The 15,664-nt window shown below is 34.7% G+C and overlaps 1 long non-coding RNA gene across 2 annotated transcripts; it reads left to right on the top strand.

Moving 5' to 3' along the window:
- Positions 1-3,151: 3,151 nt before the first annotated feature.
- On the top strand, positions 3,152-15,075 carry LOC148057396 (uncharacterized). Of its 2 annotated transcripts, XR_015704724.1 has the most exons (5): positions 3,152-3,172; positions 4,628-4,682; positions 5,444-5,566; positions 9,401-9,725; positions 11,746-15,075. It is a non-coding gene; the product is annotated as an uncharacterized LOC148057396 (long non-coding RNA). The 2 variants fall into 2 exon arrangements; XR_015704723.1 differs by having other exon boundaries at positions 9,401-15,075.
- The last annotated feature ends 589 nt before the right edge of the window (positions 15,076-15,664 follow it).

Raw genomic sequence — 15,664 nt, 5'->3', positions numbered from 1 at the left:
AGAAACCAGTAAATGCAGTTCTTCCTTGAAATTTCATACTTGTTTTCAACAAATGAAACAATGTTAGTATGCAATATGGCCCTTTCCAACTCTTCCAAATACTGGCATAATATTTGCGGTTTTTTGGTTTTCTTGTTGTTTTTTTTTTTAAATGTTTTGTGTATGTGACTGCACCCAGTGATTTATTATCTAACTTGTAATATTCAAGAAATTTTCTTATCAAGAAAGAAACATTAGAAGATGCACTCAAAACACTTAACAGGGAATTTTAAAATCTAAAATACATAAATGTCATATAAGAAAAGAAAGAGTAAAGGTATATTTTCTTAAAGCCAAGGACCATTTGTCTGAGAAAACACCTTGGCAAAAATAGTTACAATTTTCCATCCCATCTCTCTTACACATGTGAGGTTTTTCCTACCCATGGTAAGAGAAAATGGCAGACCATGAATTCTTTTAATCGGGGCCAAGCTACAATACCCCTAATGATATTGAATCATGACATATGTCATAAACAATCCCATAAAATCCCATAGTGCCATGAAGGCACCTGAATACCTAGTGAAGGAAAAAGACTTCAGTGTTAGGAAGACAAGCAGCCTTACACAGTTTATAGGACATGTTAAATAATTTACATGTTTGTGTTCACTTTTGCACAGATTATCATTAAGCAGATCTTTTTTTTTTTTTTTTATCCATTGCGTTCTATCCTACTAAGCTTGCAGAAACTAAGTGTTAGAGAAAAGCACATACATAACTCAAACTAAAATTTTTTTTTGGAACCTGGAAACATACGTTGATCATTCATTAAGACCTTTTGCAGATAAAGGAGCTAAACATTAACCTTGTCTTTTGATACAAACCCTCTTTGAGAAGTTTCCTTTTCTGAAATGAAGAATACAGAGAAGGGAAAAATTATTGCAATAGCATAGTGTTTGCATATTTGGGCCTGGTGATGCTTGAACTCAGTACAAAACAATACCTGATTTAGTGGCACCTCCAAGAATTTCTAGTTGTAGAAGGATAGGAGCCCAAAAATGTGTCTCTGATCACAGTGAGAGAAGGACTTCATATCATAGAATCATAGAATCATAGAACCATAGAATACCAGGTCGGAAGGGACCTCAAGGACCATCTGGTCCAACCTTTCTAGCACAATCTAGACGAGATGCCCCAGCACCATGTTCAGCTGAGTCTTAAACGTGTTCAGCGTAGCGGAGTCAACCACTTCCCTCGGGAGATTACTCCAATGATTGACTGCTCTCATTGTGAAAAATTTACCTCTTGTGTCCAATCGGAATCTCCCTGGGAGTAACTTGTACCCATTACCCCTTATCCTCACCATGTGACTCCTTGTAAAAGGGGAGTCTCCATCTTCTTTGTAGCTCCCCTTTAAGTACTGGTACAGTACTATGATGAGACATAAAGGGTTTCAAATACTTTTCTGTCTTGTGTATCACTATACTCTTCTGAACTCAGCTGTCCAGTTCTAGATTTCACAGCCTATACTCAGTTTCTCAGCCATTCGTATTGGGAATTTAGCCAGAGTTTACCTAACATCCCTTGCTTAAATATGTAGATTCATCTTCTAGAGAAAGAAAATCTTCTATCTAGCACTACGGTGATTATATGAGAAAATATTCAGTGAAAGCTTCTTTTAAAAATGCAAACTTTTATTGCATCATGTCATGCTATGATTTTGAAATGCTTTCTGCATTTTACCTATGCTCTTATGTTTCTTTGGAAACCAAGACAAGGTGTGGGCACACTAGAGTTTCGCTTTGGTAAAGAACTGGTGTTCAAAAAGGAATTTTATCCAGATTCGAGAACTTAGGAGTATTGCCTAATGCTGACGTATTTGCAATAGTTCATGGTTCATGGACCTCCTTGCTCCTTCCCCAGGTTCTTTGTCTCTAAGTGGCTGACACTTTTGTCTCTGTAATTAACTTCGTTTACAATAGAATATAGAGGATTGGAGAAAGTATGTAGTCTTTTTGTTCCCTATGGATACCAAAAAGCAGAAGGTATTTGTGATCTAGCCCATCTGTAGCCAGAAACTCGTGAAACTTTCATGTTATTCTTGTAAATGTGTTTATTGTTTAAATAGAAGTAATTATTTTTCTTCTCCTGTTGGAAGCTTCAAGTTGAGCCAAATGTCTTTAGCATTCTGTTAGCAGATATAACATTTTAGAATAGTGCACATATGTTCAATTGTTTTTTATAGAAGAGATGGCAGGTAGTAACAGTCAGTTGCTTAAATATGTAGATTCAGCTTCTAGAGAAAGAAAGTCTATCCAGCAGTATGTTGATTAAATGAGCAAATATTCAATGAAGGCTGTTTTTAAAAATGCAGCTTTTTTATTGCACTGTATCATGCTGTGATGTTGAGGTGTTTTTTCCATTGTTTGGTCGACATCCTGTTGCCTCTAGAACTGTCAAAGTGTAAGTTTTGTGATCACAATGGACCCTTCCTTTCTACTGAGTTTTATGGAAATCACACTTGAATACAAGAGGACGGAAGGCTTCAATAGGTTATGCAAAATATTCTAATATACAGCTGAATATGTTTTCTTCTCACTGCAGGGCTAATTAGTGGACTAAAAACATTTTACCTTTAGTAACTAATAAGTTAGATTCTATAGAAGGCCTAAATGCTTTATTTAGCTCTGGGAAAGACCTGCAAATGCTTCCCTGCTGACCCTGCAGCAATTCCTTAGCTCTCCTTTGACTTCAAACTGGGGGAAAAGCTGTGCTTTCATTAAGAGCTCTTCTCATACATGTTTTAAAACAAATGTTTTAAGTAACGTATGCAAAAATTTACTATTTCAGTAGGAATGTCACCCATCCCACAAAAATACCTTATTCCTACCTCTTCAGAGTTCATTCTTTTTCAATATAAACTGAATCACTTGTTCAGTTCAGACCTTTCATACTTTGGACATGAAGTATTTTGTGAAGTAACTGCTAAAACCTACCTGCTAAGCTTGAGCAACATCAACAACATCTGTGCAGACTGTCCATTGGAAAAGGCAGGATGGATCTGGTTTGAAATTTTAGAGCAGACACGCAATCATAGGTAAATAATTGAAAGACCTGCAATCTTGACAGCAGGAAAGTATAAAGACTCTTGGAGAGACATGTAAGTTTAAAGGTCAGTCTTAGGCATTATCAGGTGAGCACTGATTTTATTGAATCCACTGGTTTTAGGATTTGTTCTTAATTAAGGTGCCTAATTCTCCCCATATATTGTATAAAGGGTGATGACAGTGAAATGGTAGCTGAATATGTCTGACTCTTTTTATTATCTCTCTTCCTATCTTTTCAAGAGTGACATTTAAACTATGTTAAAATCCATGGGATCTTTAAATTTATTTCAGCAAAACTAAGATTTTATTGGTTGGGTAAGCTTTTTTTTTTTTTTTTTATTCTTTCCTTTCCTTGATTTTATAAGATTTACTTTTTGAATACTTTTAGGTTGATACCTTTCAACATAGGGACCTTTTGCCTTTTGAAGGGTTTTGTTTGTTTGACTGATTTTAATAAGTCTTCTGTGCTTAAAACTTGTATATCTTTCCACGTTGCAGTTATATAAGAGATATGACCTCCTAATTTTCTTGACTTATCTAGTATATATCCATTGATTGGCTTGACTACAAAGCTGCTCCTGATATTACTTCCTACTTCTCTTCAGTTTACCAAAGGGATAAATTGCCCAATTTCTTGTCTATTTGAGACATGCATAAAAAGCTTAAAAAAAAAAAAAAAAGGCAGCTGTTAGAATTTTTATTTCATTCTTCTGGCATGAATTAAAACAATTATTAACTTCCATGTTTATTTCCCAGTATATACTACCAGTAATGTCGTCCCAGATTTTTTTCCTTTGTGTATCCACTGCTTATGTGAGAATTGGCCCTCCTATTCCTTTTGTGTCTTCAGAAAGCAAATTTGCTATGTCTAGACAAGAACTACCTTCTTTCAGGACATGCTTTGTTGCAGTTCCTATGGTTCAGTAACAGCAAATTTCACTATCAAGACTTTTTTAGCCCACTGTGTAAATTTGACTTTCCAGATGACTTTCACTTTTCCAAAGTTAGTAAAAGTCATTGTTTCTTGTCCAAAAGTCTTCAAATAGTTATTAGATTGTGTAGAACTTTAAAGTCTCTCTAGACAGACAGCCTCAAAGATGTAAAGGTTACTATCTCCCATGATAGTTTCCCTGTAAACATAAGTCATTTTCAAAAGATTGCAGAAATTACAGTTCAGACTCTCCAGGGGCTTTTCTGGCAAGGAAAATTATGATATGGTTTTTTTTCCATAGTCTTGATTATTTAAAATACTACTGAAATCAGTCATATCTGTTCAGGTTTCTCCAACTGAAAGACCCAATTTAACTAGTTTTAAATTAAATCTCTTGAGAATTATATTCTCTCCTTCCATCCTTATCATTCATTTAAGGTAAGTCTCATCTTTAATTTTGCCTTGATAGCAAATGGAGACAAAAATTATCCCCTTCACAGGAAATTAAATTTCATGTCTTTGGAAGACTTTACATACCATAAGAGATCCTGGACTAATATCTGAAAAAAAAAAATCTCCTCTGCTTGCCCTCCCTTTATTTCTGTTGCAGAAAGATTGTTGGCACTTTGAATGCTATATAACTGTGGGCTACTAAAAAACTACAGGTAAATTTCCCATGTCTTTCATTACAGTTTGTCTGTTTCTTTGTTTTACTTTACTCTTCCCTCTTCCTTCTTCACTCTTTTCTGTTCATTATTTAGGCTACTTCATTAATTCTAAAGACTAAATTAGTTTTAAATAATTATATTTTTCTTGTTAAAGTGATTGATATTATTTGTTATGCATTCCTTACGGAAAGTGCAAATGGTTCCAAAATGAACAGATATTTTATACATATATAGGTATGACAATTTACTTGTACATACCAGATAAACAGATTAAGTTAAATGTCCTGTCTAACTGTCAGCTCCTGCTTCTCTCGGATATTCATTACAGACAACCCAGAAGGTAATGTTTGGAAGCTTCTGTGAAAGTAAAGAACTACTGTTTAGCTGATTAGTTTATAATTTTCATTTGAACTGATTAAATTTCTACCTTGGAAGAGTTTGTTATCATGCATGTAAAAATAAAGGGGGGTTGTGTATGAAATGGTGGATAGACTGACTGCAAGGGATGGTTCTTGTCACTGGGATATCAAAATTTCCTCGCTGATCTCTCTTGCTGTTATGCACTGACTGCACCTTGCCTCCTCAGCAAAAAGTGTTTTGAGGCAATAAGGGATAGATGCAAATGTAAGAGTACAGAAATACAAGAATCACATTTTGTATAGAAAATACTGGGATTTTATGGCAGACCCAGTGCTCTATAAAGGGATTCTGCTGTTTGTTCAGAAGTTTGATTCAGTATTTTTACATTTCTGTCACAGGTCCCTCATCAGTTTGTCATTGCTGAAACACACCACATTTCTCTAGTTCTCTCAGAGGAGAAGTTCCATTTTTGAAAGGGTGCAATTTTGTTTTCCTGCCATGGACATCACTTCTGCTGGCTAGTATGTACAGGGGGAGGTGAAGTCATCCACTTCTTTCTGTCTTCCCACAGTTCTCTTGTGGAAGCATCTAAATAGCAGCGATGCTTTCTGTATGACCTCCAAGTCATAAGTTGGTCATAAAAGTTCTCAGAAATCCTGAAAGTCTACAATGGTATAAATTTCAAAGGAGTAATAAGGACAAGAAAGGGTTGAAAATGTCATCACTTTAATTCCAGATGTTCTTATTGAACTCCAAGTTTTTCACTTGAAAGTATGGTGAAGTATATACATCTGTAAAATGTTTTGAATCTTTCAAGAATGAATGTCAGTAAAAACATTAATCAGTTTGCAATGACTTTGAGTTTAGAAGCTGAAAGTGACATATAAGTTCAAAGTACTTTTTTTATCAAAGCAGCAATTCAATTTCCAGAAATAGTAAAAATTAAGATTGATGATAAAATATTAGATGATATAACCCAACCCAACATATAAACAAACAAACAAACAAATAAATAAAAAAATGTTTTCTCAGAGACTAGCTTAAATTTCTAGCAAACTGAGCATATAGGCACAGAGCTGAAAGCCTCTTGCAGTCATGCAGAATCTTCTGAAAAGAAGTCACTTAGGTAGTTTCCTAAATAATGACATAAAATCTTCTTTTGCTTTCCTACCTTCAAAGTTTTTAGTTTGTCTTTTTCTAAGTGCAGTAGCCTGCATTCTACTCTGTGAAATACAAGGGTTTTAGCTGGGTTCAGACTAGGAGAAAATGAACGCATATGTAGAGAGACATTTTTAAAAAGACAGAGACAATGAGAGAGAAAGAGAGAGGAGGTAGAGCAGGGTGGGGGAGCATGGAGGGAGTCTGATGAAAGAAACATACAAAAAAAGCAAAGTGAGGGAAAGATAAGAAATACATAGACAAGGAATTGTGATAAAAGGGAAAAAAAGAGAGAGAAGCAGATTTTAACGGACATTTTAATGAAAGAAACCCAAAGCATATCCTCTCTTAATGTCTTTTATTACTGCTGGCTTTAGTCTGAATGAGTAGGGACTAAGCACAGAATTATTTTGAGCTAAATACTTAATGTGCTGCCTTTACCTGGGAAAAATAAACATTCTTGGAAAAATACAGAATTGCCATTGGCAAAAAAAAAAAATTACCATTTTTTGGAACGATGAAGCCTGAAATATGACATTACCCTGAATATCTAAAAAATTCCCTGAAGCAGGCTCTGAATCCACTGCTGAGGCTGCACAACTCTGAGTGCTTTTGCCTGTTTCTCTGGTTTCATTAGCCTTATTGTTTCATGTACGTTTTGCACAATAAGGCTAACGTTTTATGTACATTATTGTTTCATACACATTTTCTGGGGTTTATAATCCTGCTCCAGGTTTGGAGCTTGATTTTAAAGCCCAGTCCTTCAGCTGTTGATATTAGAGGCAAACTCCCTTCAGTCTCTGTGGGGTAGAAAATCCACTCCTGTCAGGGTACCCTTCCTCCTGCTCAGCAGACAACATAGCCTTCAGATTTTAGGCTGTTGGTTAGCATCACAACCATACACAAACTAAACAAAGAAACTGAGTGTATGTCACAGAATTTTGGGGCTAAGAAACAATTCAAGTCAATTCATTATCCAAGCTCAAAAGGAATTTGAGTTGTCTTTTTGTTTCAGTGTTGTAATTTTTTGGAACTTGACCAAAAGGTAGGTTATAAATACAAAGACAGCTTATCAAGCAGATCATCATATTATAGCAGAGCACAGCATTTGTTCAGGTAGTTGATTTTTGCTTCTTCATAACCATTCTGCAGAGCCAGTTTATACCTTGAGCTTACCAAGGCCTTTCACTGTAATGTTCAAATTTAATTATAAAAAATGATGATTGCAGAGGTCAGGCCCTATCATACCCTAAAAATCCAGACAACCAATGACAGCTAAGGAAATCAAGAATCATCAGTTCCAGTGTCTGAAAATATATTTGTAGGGCTTTGAACATACCAGAATACATACCTATAACGTTATCTATTTTTAATTCTATTTTAATGAGGGATGTAATAGAAAACTCACCAGTGCTTAAAGGAACATCTTTTCATTGTTTTCTACTAGCTAAGCTGGTGTGGAAATGGATTGGACTAGAAAGATACATGTATGTAAACAACTACTCAAAGTAAACTTAAGTTAGACTTATAATGACTGAGGGAAAACAGCCACAGGCTAAAAGGATTAAAACAAACTGAAATCTCATTCTCCAAAAGTGATTATTTCAGCAAGAAAACAATACAGTTCTTGTTTACTGGCTAGGAAACATGGATTTATAGTGATGATAAACATTAAAACCCCCTAGGGATATCACTATGAACTAAACCCCACATTTTAATTGCAAAGGAATGCAAAAGCTTACCTTGAAACATTGCTGATATAGAAATAGTCAAATTTCTGTGGAGATGAGATGTAGAGTTTCAGAAAAGAATTTACTACCTTTTTCAAGTGGCAATATTCTAAACATCAATGTTAGAAGGCCAAGATATTTTCAGAAAGTATAACAGGAGGAGTGGTTGTGATCACTTTTCTAATTCAGTAGTAAACACTACATCATGGATGGAAACACTGACTACTAAAGCTAGTTCACTTTCATCCTTTCATGTCCCAAAATGTTGTTGAATTATGTAGTAATAGACAAGAATTAAATGCACCACTTACCAATCTACTTACCTGATATTGCACTGATATTTTATTAGAACTGCCTTATAAAGGTCTTCACCCTTCCCTCTGATATATGTGAGTTTAGAATGAAATATTTATGTAAATATCATAGAAAACTACACAGACCATGCAGTGATATGAATATGTTTACTGATTTAACTCACCTCTAAGGTGTTCATTTAGCAAGACCTGAAAGCACTTTGCGTTACGCAACCTGTGCATCAACACTCCAATTTTCTGGTAGCTGAGAGATCTGGATTCTAACTTTTGCTTTGACACAGTTCTGCTATCATCCTGAGCAATTACTGAGGTCCAAATTTTTGAAAGTGACCTTTAATAATTGGGTCCCTCAAACATGAATTTCTGAAGAAGGGCACAATAAATTTGGGACTACGAGTATTAACTCAAACTATTTATTAAAAATTGTGGCCATCAGTATTTTCAAATTGTTCTTTATGTGTGAATTTCTGTGTCTACACTTATCTGCAGGAAAGAACAAATCCACTAATCAGAGACTGTTAAGGGTTTTATATAAAGGGTGCTATACATCTTCATTAGTTAAATACCAATGATGATTGATTAAATTATACAGCTTCTTTAATAAGAGATAAGTCAAAGTAGAAGACATCCCAAATGATGAGAAGCTAAGACTGAAGAAAATCAGTTCAGCAGTTTTAGATATAAACAGAGTAAGGAAATGTCTGCCTAAGGATGAGAAAGGAACAAGGATTTAATTACTGTGTGTTTAAAATCACTCAACATCAGATGTCTACATTATATATAGACATCTGAATCTCTATGACTTATCCAAGGCTTTTTTATACACAGTGGAAAGGAAGAGACATCTTCCAGAGATGATTTTTGACCTATTTTAGACAGTTTGATTAGGATGAGTTGACTGAAGCTCTATAAATGCTACTTTCTCTCAGTGACTACAAAAAGAGGTCAGGTAACTGGTTCTGACTTAGACACTGACCTTATACCTTTTAGATCTATAAAGTCATCTGAGACAAAGTATCTTGGCATGGGTTGACCTTTGGCTTACTTCAAATATCCAAAGGACTTTTGTCTCCTAAAAGCTCCTCCTTTTAAATTTATTATTAGAAGGAACACTATCTAAATGGAAACATAAACAGATTTTTTTTTCCCCCAGGGCATAATGTGCAACACATTTCTTTTAAGAGCCTTGCCAAATTAACAAATCTAGCAAATGAAAAAGAAGAGCTAGAACAAGAGAAGGGAATGGAAAAGAAAAAAAAAAGGAGAGACCTATGGAGAAGAATAAAGAACAAAGAAAGAAAGAGAAAGAGATGGATAGAGAGGAAGAGAAGGCAACAGAAAGAGAGAAGGAAAGAAGGAAAAAAGGAAAGAAGGAAAGAGAAAAGTAAGAGGAAAAAAGGGAGAAGGAAAGAAGAAGGAAAAAAGAAAAGGAAGAGAAAGTGAAGAGAAAAAGAAAGAAGGAAGAAAAGAAAGAAAAGGTGAAAGAAGAAAAGAAAAAACCAAAACCTACCTAATAGATGTATATAACTTTAAGAAGGGCCAGAAGCAGTAGTTTTTTTAATGCATCTAATGATTCTAAATTGCACAGTTGGCACAAAGATACAATTGTTAATAGGCATTTTAGAAATGACAGTGATAATATGCTAGATTAGTCAATGACCATTTTCTAATCATTATTAGCTCTCTGTTTAAGGTAATTACTACAAGTGACCCTAATTCCAGTGAGGACTTGGTTTGCTAAAATGAAGCACCCAGCACCAATGGCAGAACTGTCTCATATAGCTGTTAGCGTTATCACATTTATTTGTCCAGAAAAGAAAAGAGAAAAAAAAAAGTGTCAGATAAATCTTTATCTGTTGTAAATTACTGTAGCCTACATGTCTCTTAAGTTGATTTACACAGACTGGTCAATATGTACTGCAGTTCACCGAAAGCCAATATTGGCTTATTTACAAATTTGAAAATAAGGATGCTTCCTGCAGGGAAGAGTAAAGCATATCTTTGATTCTTCCTTGAACAAATAAAAAAAAAGAACTAGATTCTTCCAAATGTAAGACTACTGAGTCATATTGCAGTGGCATTTGCAAAAGAATCCTGAGGCTGTGGCAGGCCAGCTTATCTTATCATTGCCAGGTTTATTGCCAGCAGAGTTTTGAATGCTTAACACTTTTTGAAGGATTTCAGAATGTCAGATCCTGACTGACAGCTTTACTCGGTGACTTCCTTGCTTGTGAGTATATGACAGTTTGACAGGCATCCTTAGGGTTCATTTAATTATTTTATGCAAGTTTCCTTACTGAATAACATTAATGACCATTTTACTTTATATGCACAGCAGCAGCAAACTTAAGCTGCCACATTGCATTCTATCCTACCTCCCCCACTTACTAGCCCCAGGCATTTTTGTACTTTTCCCCTCCCTCCTCCTTTAGCCAAAAAAGTAGATTTAAAATAACATACGCACACAAAAAGGTAACAGAATGAAGACTAACATTTACACAGATTCATATGAAATTAAAATATCATCAAATATTGCAAAAAAAAAGAAATTTATACTGATATGAAAGTGTTATTCTGGAAACACTCTTTTAAAGGAAAAAAAGCAGCAAAGGAGACACAATAAGGAGAGAAAATAAGAAAAGTTTTAAGTTCTGAATAAAACTTGCATATAATCATTGCTATTATTACCGTTATGGTGGTTGTTGTTATTGTTACTATGATTTCTTCTCCAGCAGGCTAAAAGTATAGATCTTTCTCCAGAGCTACTTTAATTTAGACAAATACTGATGTTTTTTTCTCATTATGTCAGATATGTTCCTTTTCTTAATACCCACACAGTCTTGCAGCAACTGCTGTTGATTTGGAATGGGAGATGTGATTTATAGAGTCATTAAGTAGCTAACATGCTCTTGAAATGTTCATTAACAATTCTGAGGTTCAGAATATGGAAACCTTACATCCATTCTTGCTGGATAACACAGTGACATTGTCTTTTCCTGTGACTCACTTATCATCTGTCTGCAAATTCCTTGCCATTTTTATTACAGCACTTCAGAAAGAAAGGCAGACCGTAGTTTAAAGACTCGAAGAGGCTCAAACACTACATCATAGATCTGTCTAAGCTACCATCTAGTCTGATGGGACGGCATGAGAATAGTTAATAATTTAAAATTTCTTTGATGATTCTGAAAAAAGAGCCAAATTAAAACATTCAACAAAGCAAAATTTGAAAGCAAAAATATTCCTACCCTTATAGGCTATGAACATTTCTCATGGGAAAAGTATGTATTGAAATGGTCATAACTGCAGCTCATCTTCAGAATACCTAACATACATAAAGACTAATCCAGGATGACCTAATAACAACCTCCCGTTCCTCTTTGCTTAAGAACAAAGTGCTAAGTCAGGATTGGAGGTTCATCAATGACACTCTTTAAAAGAAAATGAAGTATATCTTTCTGGCCACAAAAAGGATCCAACTTTTTTCCCTTGTCATAGGTGTGATCCAGTTCCTACATCCTGGTCCACAGAACTTCTATTTCCATGACCCATTCAGGTGGTCTGGATGCTCCGTTGAAACCCATGGAATGAAGCACTATCCAGGAAATGTCAGAGTTGTGCATAAAATGATGTATTAGCAAAGATGTTGGAAGTTCCCACAGGAAATTGAGAAAAAAAGATACAGTAATTTGCAGTTTTGGTAGCTAAGTAGTGCCTAGGAGAATTCAATATTAACTTTGGCTCCATCAGACACTTCCTATGTACCCCCCATAGAAGGTGTGAAAGGCAAACTGTTGTTTCATGAACTGTATGTTTGCTTATTTCTAGAAAAGCAGTTTCAGATGCATACTTTTAAAAATTATTATTTATTAAGTGTTGAACAGTTAAAGCTACAAATGAAATTGATGACAATGCTCAACATTTCTATGACTGGGGAAATGATCAAGAGAAACAGAAAATGATATACTGGAGATACTCACAGCTGTTTCACCCACTGTTGAAAAATCAGTTCTGTGATAAGTCAAGTGGCATACACATAAATGAATAAAGCAAATAATCAAAATAAATCCATGTACTCAAAGTTATAAGTTCATACATGCTGATATTGGCACCAAAATTTTCACCTGGAAATTCATACCTGTAGAATAGAAAAGATGATGTCTGGTAGATTCATACACTGCTGAAAAGATGTGTGAAAAGTGTATGAAAAGATTCATACACGAAACACTTAATATTCATCTTCAATACAGTGGGGATCCTATAGAAATTGTTTCTGTGAACAAACATTTAAAGACTTTTGACCAGTTTTTCTAGTGTTATACAGCATTATGGCTCTTCGCCACCTCTGATGAAGTTACACCAATTTCTAGCTCCTTAGAATGTGGAACAGAAACTGCACATGTGGAAGAGGACAGTCTTCATTTTGGCACTTCCAAACTTGTCTGTGATTGACTTTGCAATCTTGTCAATGCCGTTTTCTTCTGGAATTGTGAGTGTAATATTGAAACAAGTGTGAATTATGACTAGACTACCATCTCACACTCTAAAGATTCCTGCTCTGACTAGTTTTCTGACTGGTATTTTTCTCATAACAGCAATAATAATAGAAATGGCTTTCATTTCACTGCAGAAATGAATTGCTTGATGACTTTAGGCTGCAGTTATCTATAATCATTAGTTAAATAAAATAATATTTTTATATCTTATGTGACAATAAGACTTAAAGAAAATAGCAAGTTTCCATATTTTAAGTACTCTTGGTAAACAGAGAGTTCGCCAGCTAACTTTATGGTTTAGTAGTGATTTATAGGGAGTTTCTAAATTGTTTGTCAAGATCAATCTTTTAACATAAGATTTACCACCTTGACCTCTGCCTACACTTATTTTCTCTGAAAGATCATAATTTTATGTGAACAGCACAGAAGGAATACAGCTTATTCTACTATAGTTCAGATCCTCTCTCTGTTCTCAAAGAAGCTTAATATTTGTTATAGCAAAATGTATTTGGCTGCATCTTATAGGTAGGGCTTTGAGTGGGAGGCCAGTGATAGTGGTTCTTGATAAAAATTTGGTGAATAGTCTTTGTGGTGAAGGCATTATCAGAATGTAGACAAAGCACAGAAGTGGTGATTCATTCCATTTTCTATAAGGGAAGATCACCAGCAGGTAACATTATGTTGAATGGCACTGTTTAATCAGAAATGGATATTGAATTTGGGATAAAGAAAAATATTTTTATGCCACTATTCTTGAAAGAGACCTTCTACCTTCTGTTTCATCCCTTGTCCTCTTTCATGGAGAAAATAAATCATTTGTGTAAAAATAATAGATTATGCAGACTATTCATTATGAACATCACACTTTCAGGGCTTCACTGACAACTCCCATCTTGTGATTATGTTGTGTGGAGGTAAAAACGTCTGCTGAATTAATGACAAATCTGTCAGTGCCTTTATCCACTGCCCTGTTTGAAATGATTAAACTCATCGTGTGTTTGCTTAATCTATTTTCCTTTTTCATATACCATGCTCACTGCCTGGGGCAAACACATCTAATAATTTTCAATGGAATAAAACCATAACTCATGACCCAATAAATTATTAAAAAACCCTGCGTTGCATCAGATTCATCATTCATCTTACCACAGTGGCAGAAAGCCTACAGAATTCCTTAACAGTTCCTGCTGTGATAAATAGTTCTATTAAAATTTATGAATACAGTAGTATATATTAACACGTATTTTGTTACTGAATTATCTGTCATACCATTTTTTTTTCATGCACCAACATGTTGCATTAATAATTTCATTGGCCTGGAAAACTCAGAGTCAGCTATCATGATATGCTTTTTTTTTTTTTAACTTAACCCTCTTAACCCTTCACAAATGTGGCAACATTGCTGTTCTGCATTGCTTTTGCTCATGTTTTCAGTCAAGTTCTTAAGAACTATTAACCTCTACATCCATCTGAAGTGATTAGTTGTAAAATAAAATCAGAACATTCTTGACACACAATAGAAAGAATAAATAATGATTAAGTAAGTAGCTGCCATAAGACTGCCTGATAACATAGATTAGGAGGTATCTGTTTGACTATACAAATACATTAGAAATGAGTGACTTCCAAATATAAATTCTGTTCATTAAATTTTTTGACAATTAAATAGCGGCCACTACATAGAGATGGCACACATTTCTCCATCCATTCTTTTCTCAATAGAAAATCAAAGTTTTATTAAAAAGCAAACACAAAAGGATTTCATTTTCATTTTACTTCTCTGGTAAATTCTCTGTTCATGGATGGGAAAGACTGTCTGCTTAGGCATTGATTTCTATCATGATATCTGTATGCGAAATAAGAAAACCAAATAATCAGGAAAAAAATGTAGGTCTGGTTTCTTTTCTGAAGTACACTATGGTGTACTTTCTTCTGGTACACTGTGTCACTACTAACAATATCAAAATCACTTTAGCAATGTAATAATGGAAAGAGTAGTTTTTTCTCTGTCATGATAACCGTATACCAAAGCAACTTTAATTTTAGGTTGTATATGCAGAAGGGACTTAACTGATTGTAGAAAGGCAAGATACAAGCTGACATTATGTACATTTGAAACTAATGTAATAGTGGGACTAAAATTGGCATCCTCCTTAAACTGTGTGTTTGGAAATTGTACAGCTCGGAAATATTGCATAACAGCTCAATTTATTTAGGATATAGGTTTTGATAAGGACTCATACTGTGTGATTTTTGTCAAGCTGTGCAAGTTCATTGTGCCCCCATGAAATCTGAAATCTGTGAAAAAAGAAATAAAGTGAATTGAGAGACATGTTATCCTCTACCTGTAGTCATATTCTTGTTCGTTGAGTCAAACTTGGGGAAAAATCTACAAATATACACCTCACCTTTCAGGGACCTGCCCAGTAATCCTGTAAACCAATTGCTCTGATATATTTACCAGAACACAATACTTTACAGAAGACTTGTAAGATCCATTGAAAGCTATCAACTAGTTGGACTTTAACCAGATCATAGAGAAAGAGGGATGTGTGGGCAGGGCATTTAAGCCTTCAGCAATTTAGGATCTTAGACACTTGGGAAAAGGGAACAACAGTTAAATTCTCTCTTCTGACCATGTGCCAAGACTACAAAATGTTGAAATCTGAATTACTATTTGTAAATATCGCACCCAGACATTTTAGCGAATAAGCGATGAATGGAAGAAAAAAAATGGGAATGAAATACAGTAGCAATATATATATATATATATCCTGTTCATGGAAGACAGAAGTGAAGGTAAAAGCAGTAGGATCCTATGACATATTAAGCATTAATAAAACCCAAACACATAGCATGAATAAAACAGAAGGCAGTTTTAAATCTCTTTAGGGAAGGAAAGTAAAGAAGTATAGTTGTAG

Source organism: Nipponia nippon, unplaced genomic scaffold (assembly GCF_047370975.1).
Source record: "Nipponia nippon isolate SJK-2023a ecotype South Korea unplaced genomic scaffold, ASM4737097v1 scaffold_1, whole genome shotgun sequence".
In the NCBI taxonomy this organism is placed as follows: Eukaryota; Metazoa; Chordata; class Aves; order Pelecaniformes; family Threskiornithidae; genus Nipponia; species Nipponia nippon.
Note: the sequence above shows the minus strand (reverse complement) of the source record. Positions and strands in the feature narration are given on the sequence as shown.